The sequence below is a fragment of the Loxodonta africana genome, chromosome 1, assembly GCF_030014295.1.
Source record: "Loxodonta africana isolate mLoxAfr1 chromosome 1, mLoxAfr1.hap2, whole genome shotgun sequence".
NCBI lineage: Eukaryota > Metazoa > Chordata > Mammalia > Proboscidea > Elephantidae > Loxodonta > Loxodonta africana.
In genome coordinates this window covers 82,607,358-82,617,682 of record NC_087342.1, presented here as the reverse complement: position 1 = coordinate 82,617,682, position 10,325 = coordinate 82,607,358, and the positions used below count along the sequence as shown (strand labels likewise).

Below are 10,325 nucleotides of genomic sequence, written 5' to 3'. Positions count from 1 at the left end.
GGACAGAGTAGAACTGCCCCATAGGGTTTCTAAGGCTGAAAATCTTTACGGAAGCCAATTGCCCCATCTTTCTCCATCAGAATGGCAGGTGGGTTCCACCACAAAGCGCTTAAACACTGCACCACCATGGCTCCTCAAAGATCAGTAGTTAACATTAAAGAGTTTTCAAAACCAAAAATGGGCCGAGTCTCAAGAAGACAGTGAGCAAACCTATGTACTCACTAATTGTTATCATACTAGATTTGGTCAATAACTTGCATTATGTCACCTTCAGTAAACCACTAAAAGTACTGTATAAAGAGTTGTTATCAACATTACAGTGACACTGGTTTTCCTGACTCACAATCTTGCTCTAGGACTGGTAAGGCGGTGGCCAACAAAAAGATGTGAGGAGTAGAAGAGCCCACTGTAAGTGATGGAATAAGTTTCTTTGCCGAATGCTAGGTTTCAAATAGCTTCTAAGGAAAAGTTAGAAATACATGTGTCTGTGTGGTGGCGATGCAGTTATTAAGCCTAAGCCTGCTCTGGAAATCTAGACCCTCACACAGAATCTGTTGCACATCCACTGAGCTATCCTAGCTCAAGGATTCAACTTTTCCTGACAGTTACTGTCAACCACTCCCTGGTGAAAACCCTGATGGCTTAGTGGTTAAGAGCTATGGCTGCTAACCAAAAGGTCAGCAGTTTGCATCCATCAAGCACTTCTTGGAAGCTTTATGTGGCAGTTCTACTTTGTCCTATATGGTAGCTGTGAGTCAGAATCGACTAGAGGGCAACAGGTTTGCTTTTTTGGTTTTATTCTTTAATATTCTTTCTGTTATTTGGTTTGCTTTGTAAGCAAAATGCACTAATATTTGAGAACCTCGAGGCAAAATCTTCAGGCAGATCCCCCTTCTACATTCAACATTGCTCCCTACCATCACCAATGGAATTTCTTTTGGTTCTCTCAGAAGCCCCTAGGATCGGTTCTTCTGCACTGAAAACAAAAACTACCTCTTGCGTGCCCTCCAAACTGTGCAGTTTGTCTAACCTGTGGCTGCAAGACCAGCTCTGAACCCTCATAGCCAGAGTTTCCAATGTAAGGAGCTGGAGTTCCCTGCAGAATAAATGATCTCAGTCCACTTCCTTAAAGAGAGCCTTCTCATTACTTGTGAACTTAAAGGAACCACAAGAGAGGGAGAACTCAGGAACATCTGTCTCCGTGATGGTTTAGAATCCTTTGCATCCACAAGGATCCAGGTACAAGCCTTCTTCCACCTACTTCTTTTTTCTTTTCTGTGCAGCAGCCATCTATGTTCCTTCCCAGCATCTTCAGCCTCCCTTTCTTCATCACTGGACACATCACTCTGCCCATCCCACCCATCTTCCCATTCCCACTTTCTTTGTGTCTACTGCCCCTCTTCTGGGGTGAAGTTTCCCCAGGTTTCTTATTTCCCATTCAATTTCTAGGCCTGTGGTTCCCAAACCTACCCGATGGTAAGAATTACCTGGAGATAATTCTAAACTGTATAAATTTATGCCCCACCTTGTTTCAAACCAGTCACGAACTGGGAAGTGGACCCAGGAATCCGTATTTTTATAATGTTCTCAGGCTATTATTCCCAGGCTTTGGTGCCACTGATATCCACCCTATAGCATGTACAACCCTTACGTCTTTGTGTAGGAGGATCACTAGTGTTATTATATTGCCTTTTACTATCTTTCTGCTCCTGGCTTTACAATCCTGAAGGCTAGTAGTTCAAACACAGGGTGTCAAAAAACTCATTGCCATCAAGTTGATTCTGACTCATAGTTGACTCATAATGACCCTATAGGACAGAGTAGAACTGCCCCATAGTGTTTCCAAGGCTATAATCTTTACAGAGAGAACCTTGGTGGCACAGTGTTTAAGAGTTTGGCACCTTGATGGAACCCACCAGCAGCTCAGCTAGAGAAAGATGTGGCAGTTTGCTTCCATAAATACTCACAGCCTTGAAAACCCTGTGGGGACAGTCCCACTCTCTCTTACAGGGTTACTGTGAGTCAGAATCCACTAGAGCCCAGTGGGGGGGTTTAATCTTTATGGAAGCAGACTGCCACATCTTTCTCCCCACAGTGGCTGGTGGGTTCCAACCACTGACCATCTGGTTAGCATCTGAGTGCTCAACAACTGCGACAGCAGGCTTATGTTTTTATGAAGGCTCTAGGGGAAGATCCTTTTTTCTTTCTTCCAGGTCCTGGTAAACCCATGTGTCCCTTGGTTTACACATGCAGCAGAACTCTGTGGCCATCTTTCCTCTGTGTGTGTCTCTGTCTTTTCCCCTCTTTTATAAGGATACCACTCAGATGGAATTAGGACCCACACTAATCCAATATGACGTCATGTCACGTTAGCTGATCACATGTTCAAAGAACCTATTTCCAAACAAGATCACATTCGTAGATACTGGGAGTTAGGTCTCCAACATATCTTTTTGAGGGGGACACAAATAAATCCAGAACACAGCTGTATGTATATACCATAGATTATTCAAACAGTTTCCAATTAATGGACATGTGATATATTTTTAGACTTCTTGTATTATAATATTTAAAAAGATTAGCCATGGTCATATTTTATTTTGCATTTTTACCCGTGTATGTTTAGCTGTGATTGTTAACAAAAGTCTTGCAGATGTGAGGGTAAATGCAAATAATATATTGCTAGCTACAGCTGTGTAACTTTTGAATCTGTGCATATCACATAGTAGAAGCTCAATGAACATATGTTGGAGAACAAGAACTGGCATAATTTAATGTAAAACTTACATGAAAAGTTACTTAGGGCATATCACTTTTCTTTTCGGAGTGAGAATTCTGCAGCCACAACTGCTTTTGATGAACAGAATCTGAACATACAGTACAATAAGTAAGGTAGAGAATTTAGGGGTGAGGGGGATAGAGGGGAGATTGGTTTTCCATGGAGAGGAAAACACCAAGGTCTTATTAGAAATGGAACCCAGGATCTCTTATTCACATGACAAGACTTCTAAATGGCTAAGCCATAGAGCTCACAGAAATGCATGGCTTAGTACTATTTTTGTCCTGTCTAATTAGATGAAATATTCTTGCTGCAAAATCTACACGATCCATATCTATTTACATTGAGAATTTGGGCAAAAGCAGGAAGAAGTTTTGCTTACTCACATGTGCTGTAAAAGTAATACAGCAGGAAAAGTTTTGATCTGCTTGAGTGTCAGAGCCAATCATTCAATTAGTCCAAAGATAACCCTCAGTAAAAGTCGAGGCAGCCCAGTTATTCCAGACTGGATATAAGTTTGGAAAAACAAACTTCTCTGTTGTTACGCCTCATATTTTGTAATTTAGATTCTTCATTAGGATGCCCTAAGTGAGGGTCTCTAACAAAGGAATCCCAGTGAGACTCAGACTGCCAAGTGATGGTCACTCCCACTCAGAGCAAGCAGTGATTTGTAGGGGACCAGACTGAAGAGAAGATAAGGCTGGGAGGGTGGAATTTAGCGATTGAATCTCCCCCAAAACCATAGCTCCCTTAAATCCTACAATGCCAAAATCGAGGGCTGTAATGACTCTAATCAGAAAACCAGAGGTGTACAGCCTCTTGGGAGAAGGGAGAGGAAAAGCGGGGCCTGCTGGCCACACTGAGTTCCTGGATGCAGGTACAGTCCTCCTACAGTGAAGAATCCTATGGCTCCAGCAAGCCCACAGTGCCTTCTACTCACCCAAGGCTAGTCTGAAGTGCAGTAGGTCATTCACTGGCAAAGCAAGTGAAGTCTTCTGGTCTCTAACCCGGCCCTTGCACACTGCAGTGACCCCTGCTCCGGTCCCCTGTTGCATCCCCTACCACCCGGATGCTCAGAAGGCCGGGTCGGATAGCAGTGAACCTGACCTCAGAAGGTCACGCGTGCGATTGTAGAAGGGCGATGGAAGTCGAAATGAGGCTACAAGGCCCCAGGCCCTTAGGACACGCGGGGACTGAAACACCTGAGGGGATGAGTAGGGGAGGCCGACAGGAGAGGGGAGATCCAGGGACCTCTCCCAGGTTGCGTTAGTGGGATAAGACCTGGCAAGTTGGGTCTTCTCGGGTCATGGGGAAGACGCCAAGGCACGCGTCAATTGCAAACTGACGCAGGCTCTCAGATCTGGGAAATAAGACCGTCGACACTTGCATCAAAAACTGGAAGATCTGCTGCCAACAAGGAAACTGTCTCACAAACCCATATATTTACACACAACACACACACTCACACACAACCGTGACTGGATTTCCAGGTTGGTGAGGCAGGAGCTCCTCTGTTCTCTGGTTGCGGAAGTAAAGAATAACTTCCCGCTGCCCACACCCAACCCGCAGACGCAGCTGACAAGAGGCTTCACCTCAGCCTGGTTACCGTCCGGGCGCCTTGTCAGCCGTGTGATTTTTAATAATTTTCTGAAGATGAATTTTTTTTCTCTCCTGGAATTTATTTATTTATTTATTGCCTGTCTTTGGGCTTTGTGATATCCGGGTATCATAAAGAGACAGCAAAGGAGGCGAACTCAGCTTTCCAGCGTCCCTGCTTGACCAACAAAAGATCAAATTCGTCGCCGCTGTAAAAAATGTGAAAGTCTCATGGCTGACTCTCCCCCAACCCTCTCAGTCCCCCAGTTCCTCCTTGTACAGCAAACTTAGTCTCTCGGGGGTATTATTTCCTCCATCTTTTTTTTATACAAATAAGGAAATTGCAAACCCTTCTAGGGCATTTTGGGTTTTCCATTTCAGATACGTTATAGTAATTTCCAAATCAATACAGAAAAAGCTGTTTCTTTGCTTGATAGCATAGAATTCATTTTATGGATATGTCATAATATATATTTTGCCCATAGAAACATGCTGCAGTAAGTAATATTCTGTATCTGACATGCCAAGTGGGTGTTAGTACTTCCTAGGCATGGAATTGCTGGAGCAATCTACATGATGTACAATGCCAATTCTGATGGATTTTGCCTAATATACATTCTCACCAGCATGCCACAATGGTCTGGTCCCCCACACTGTTTATTGCCACCACTTTGTGTTAATACATTAATGACAATAACAATAATAACAAACCCATTGCACTCTATTAGATTGACACTGACTTATGGTGACCCCATGTGTTACCGAGTAGAACTGTTCCCCAGGGTTTTTTTTTTTTTTTTTTTGGATTTAACCTTCATAGAGTTAGATTCTCAGGCCTTTCTTCTGCAGTGCCACTGTGTGGGTTCAGCCATTAACCTTTAGGTTACTAGTTGAGTGCAAACTGTTTTTGTCACCAAGAGACCTTTGTGTAGACATAACACAAACCAACAAACAGAAAAGTTCAAACCAGATGCAGTCAAGGGGATTCCTTGGGTTAATGACACTTTCAGATATTAACAAAGAATAAACAAGCCATTGTTATTAGTCCACCTGGATCTTACCTGGTCCAATGGAGCCACCAGAATTTGTAAAAGAAATTGCTATTTAAGTTCCACCTGTAATTGGTGTAGCAAAATGGAAAGTTCAGATAAATGATTTTGGGCTAACTGGGTAGTCATCAAGGAATATAAAGTTTATATCAGTATGTTATCTATGATACTTAAATAAAGTAGAAATATATATAAAATTAAAAGGTAAAAATGAAAAACAAAACCAAATATAAATACTGGAAAGTTTGCATAACTTTGGGTAGAAAACCAATTTTTACACAAAACTTAGAAATAATGAAAGCTTGACATAATTCAGTACATTGAAAAAAATTTGCCTGAATACACCTCCATTCTCTTAAAAAAGCGAGACAAAATTAAATAATAACAACCAAAAACCCAAACAAAAATGCCTAAGACCAAAAAAAAAAAAAAAAAATAGAATAAATTCTAGAGAAAATATTTGTAATTTCCCTACTACATAATAGGGAAATATTAGTTTCCTTAATATGTAATGTGCAATAGAGTAGGTTTGAAAAGCGTGAAATGTGGAAAAAATAATAGGTTCCTATTTTTTTTACTGGCTTATTTGTCCCTGAGTGGAGCAAACTTAATTGGCTGGGGCTATTAACTGAAAGAATGGAAGTTGGAGTCCACCCATAGGCACCTCAGAAGAAAAGCCTGGTAATCTACTTCCAAAATATCAGCCATCAAAATCCCTATGGAGTAGTGCTTCCAAACACCATGTCCAATGATTCTGCTATACACAGCATTGGAAAGTGAGACGAGTTGTTCATTTGACTTAGCATTAGGTAATGAAACGAATCTGGCATTGAAACGGACTTTGTTTTTTGCCAACGGGTTTAGACTGAAAAGAAGTGCTATATCACATGATTCCATTTTCAGATTAAGCAAGAAAACAAGAGGGGAAGGACCACCCGGGTTCTCCAGGCTAAGGGGGGAGAGCCACATTGCCCCAGAGGCTTCCAGTAGAGGAAATGAAGGAGAAACTGAAACCCAGCCCACAGGCCCTGCTTGCTTTATTATGGGGGTGGGGAGGGGGCTTTTTCAGAGACTCTGACTGTGTAATTAAAATTTTCACAGTTGGCAGAACTTCGTATTCATTGGTATTTTAAACTAGAAACTTCCGACCTAGCTATTCCAAGCACAGAGCTTTTGAAAAGAACTCCGTAAAAGAAAAAGAAAACCCTATGAAACGCAGTTCAACTCTGGTACAAGTGGAGTCTCCATGAGTCAGAGTTGACGCCATGGGAACTGCGTACTGGCTTGCTTACGCGAATAATATTCCTTGCAGGTAACCCCAGACTAATAGAGTTGCCTGAACAGGCAGAATCCGGTGCAGATGGAATGTGGAGGTGAGGTGGTGAAAGGGAAGATTTTCACTGTGTATAAAGTCTTAGGTGTTTGTAATTTGTAAATATATGAGTTATATTTGTTTCAATATAAACATTTTAAAAACCATGAAGGTTTACCCCTTGGACACGAAATACTGTTCTTAGATATAAAGAATAATCAGAAAAGACGATAGTCTCATTTTCTTTAAAAGACCGTAATTGATCTTGACCTACTATGAGGGAGATAAATGCGTTGCTTATGTTCTCCAACAGCGCCGTTGTTGACAGCTCAGGTGCCAACCAAAAGGTCAAATTCACCAGCTGGTCGTTGGAAACATTACAGGGCAGTTTCGCACTGGGGTATATAGGCTTGCTATCAGTCAGAAACCACTGCATCACAACAAATTAAAAAAAAACAACAACAAAAAAAACCCAGTGCCATCGAGTCGATTCCGACTTAGGTTTTTGATAATTTCGTTCACTGATGGATTCAATTTACAATAGAATTGGCAGCGGTGGGATTCGAACCCACGCCTCCGTAGAGACTGGAGCCTTAATCCAGCGCCTTGGACCGCTCGGCCACGCTACCCTGCACCTGGCATGATTCAAATCATTATATTTGCCAAGATACGAGATTGTTTTCCACTATGTTATACATTTCCTAGAAGATTTCTACACAGTTCTCGTCTAAAATTTATTGGAAATTTGTGATGTGCCATGCACTGTCCTTACATTTCCTGTCATTCAGTTCTCTAAACTGCCTCAATAATAGGTACTGTTACTATGATCTCCATTTTCCTGACGGAGAATATGAGGCACAGAGATAAAAAGTGACCTGCTGAATGTCACCAGCGGCCTAATGGACAATGCCTCCGATTCTGGATAAGAAGATTGAAAGTTTGAGTCCCTTCTTGGTGCCTTGTTTCTGGTTTGGCAAGCAGAAGAAGCCTCTTGAATTGACCTCCAATGGCAAACATAAATAATCCAGATGCATCTATCTATTCTTATCTTTCTCTCCTCTCCCTCTCCTCACCCCCACACATAGCCCTTTGGCTGTATCTCCCTCAGGAATCTGATGTGGTGTGAAATGACCACCTTACGACTTCATTTAAAGCTCTAAAGACAAGAAACTGGAATTCTGTAGGCGATTGTAAGAAATGTTCTTACCGATACTCTTGGGATTTTAATTCAACTAGGTGTATGTGTGTGGTGTGGGATGTTTTCTACAACACGGTGTTTGAAAACCTCCAACGAAAGTTGTTTTATCATGCAGCTCATTTGCTTTTTAGAATTCCCACTCTTTCTCCTTTTGAAAACACTTTTTGCGTATTCATATGAAAATAAACACATTGTTTGATGGATTCCCTTTAAATGTTTCCCCATTTCTACTCCAAAGCAAGAAGCCCTTCACCACACTAACGTGCTCAGTAATCCTCTGTTCCCCATTCCAGTGTTACTAGAGAATAGGACAGAAAAGGAAGGACTGAAAGAGGAGAGAAAGAACAGCCTGGATCACTTCTTTTGGAATTTTCTTAGTTTTCTGAGTAGTGTTTGGATCATGGGACAGCCTGAGGTTACCAAGCAGAGACGCCTCTTCCTGTTTTACCTGCCATTCCTCCCACTCCTCCTTTACCAACCTATGCGCAGTCCTCAAAAATTGGATCACGCTTTTCAGACATGGACGGCAACAGACCTCATAGAATTTCAGATTTGTGAGTAGATAATATTGCATGAGATTTGAATTTATAAACGTACGAGTCCTGTAAACAATACTTTAACGTATAACTAAAACGGCACCCCCCACCCTCCTCCCCCCACTCGGCTGAGGAAATAGTTCAGTTGGGAGAGCGTTAGACTGAAGATCTAAAGGTCCCTGGTTCAATCCCAGGTTTTGGCAGTTGTGTTGACCTTTGCATAATTATTATCATCCCTGTTTTATATAACAGTTGCATTCCAGGGCTTTAGGATTCTAATAAAACTAACTGTAAATAAAGTTAAGCAAAAACAAGTCCGGAAGGAGGGCGTAGCTCAGTGGTAGACGGCATGCTTTGTATGTTAGAGGTTTAGGGATCGATCCCCAGCACCTCCGGAGTTTTCCTCTGTTTCAACACTGTTTAAAGTCATTCTTTAAAGAATGGAGCCCTCGGGTAGTCCACTATCTGAGAACTCGGCTACCAACCAAGTGGCCACTGGCAAATTCTAGGAAATACTATAGAGCCGTTCTATCGTGTCCTATCGTGTCACTATGCGTCGGAATCCACTCAACAGCAACCGTTTTATTTTTATTTTTCCCCCTGAAGGAATACAGATGTAGTTCTAATATTTTCCATACTATTTCTGCACACATAGAAAGTAAAAACATAACCCGGTGGATTTCTTTGAATGCTCTTGCATTCACATGCTGTGAGCCCCTACATCCCCGAAGGAGACTGTGACAACGGAAGAAAGACGTTAATAAAGGAGAGAAATGAAGAACCGGATCCCAACGGAATCACTGGACACACCCGACACAAAAGCCTGCACACTAACAGGGGGTTCGCCTTGGCTCCCATTTGTCGTATTATTAAAGAGACAGAAAGGCAGAAAAAGGGATGGGGGAAGGGTCCCACCTACAGTTGTCTTTAGTGCATTGTATTTTCTGGGCCAAAGGATGGAGCAAAGGCAGAGAAGCCCGTCTTAATGCCCACCGATTTCTGTACCAGCGCTCGATCTAAAAATGAGGGATGGACGGCTGTAAGTCCCGAATCTTTTTAGATGAGCGAGCAGCTTGAACTCTGGGCAAGGTAACGAAGACTGTCAGGGAATTAGAAGCTTTCCTAATACGAAAGGAGAAGAAATAGCTAGAACTAACACATTCGCAATTGATATTCCGTAATATTAATTTTCCTGGATTTCCTCACTCACTCTATTTTCCTCCTTATTTTAAATCTTTAAATAAAACATGTACTGGAAACCTCAGTTAACATCAAATGGAGGTAGGCCCATATGAAGAAGAAAGGAAAGGTTTTTCTGTCAAAACGGAAGATAGATACAGGTACTTTCCGACCTAGGCCATATTTGAGTTACAATGAACCACACTTAAGACTCTCATTTTTTTTTGGCTATACATCTTGTCATTAGTAGTATGTTCTGCCTACAATCTTGGTTATGTTATTGTTCTCATGCCAACCATGCAAAATAAATAAAGAACGAATTTATAAAAGTATTGACAATAAAAGGCAATAATAATGAAAACTAAAATAAATAAATAAATAAAAGATACTCGAGTAACCTAAGAATTGACTTGGGACACTGGCCTTAGTGGGGACTACTACAAATAAAAGGTGAATGGGTCACAGGTATAGTGAATACTTCCTTTGTAAAGAACAGCAGCTGACTCTTTTCCTTCACAGTCAATCTTATCACATCTGCTTTGTATGTCCAGTAAAGTTCTAGGAATTTCCAGTCCACTGCTGGTAACTTTCTAATGTGTTGTGGATTCAAAAATGTCTCTAATTCTGTACTTATTCCTGTTGAGTCAAAGCGTCTTTAGGAAGACACAGAATTTGA

The 10,325-nt window shown here is 41.6% G+C and overlaps 2 non-coding genes across 2 annotated transcripts; one reads left to right on the top strand and one right to left on the bottom strand.

Annotated features, from left to right (window-relative positions):
* Nucleotides 1-7,283: 7,283 nt before the first annotated feature.
* TRNAL-AAG (transfer RNA leucine (anticodon AAG)) lies at nucleotides 7,284-7,365 on the bottom strand. The gene has a single exon. It is a non-coding gene; the product is annotated as a tRNA-Leu (tRNA).
* A 1,232-nt stretch (nucleotides 7,366-8,597) lies between these two features.
* On the top strand, nucleotides 8,598-8,673 carry TRNAF-GAA (transfer RNA phenylalanine (anticodon GAA)). Its single transcript has one exon. It is a non-coding gene; the product is annotated as a tRNA-Phe (tRNA).
* The last annotated feature ends 1,652 nt before the right edge of the window (nucleotides 8,674-10,325 follow it).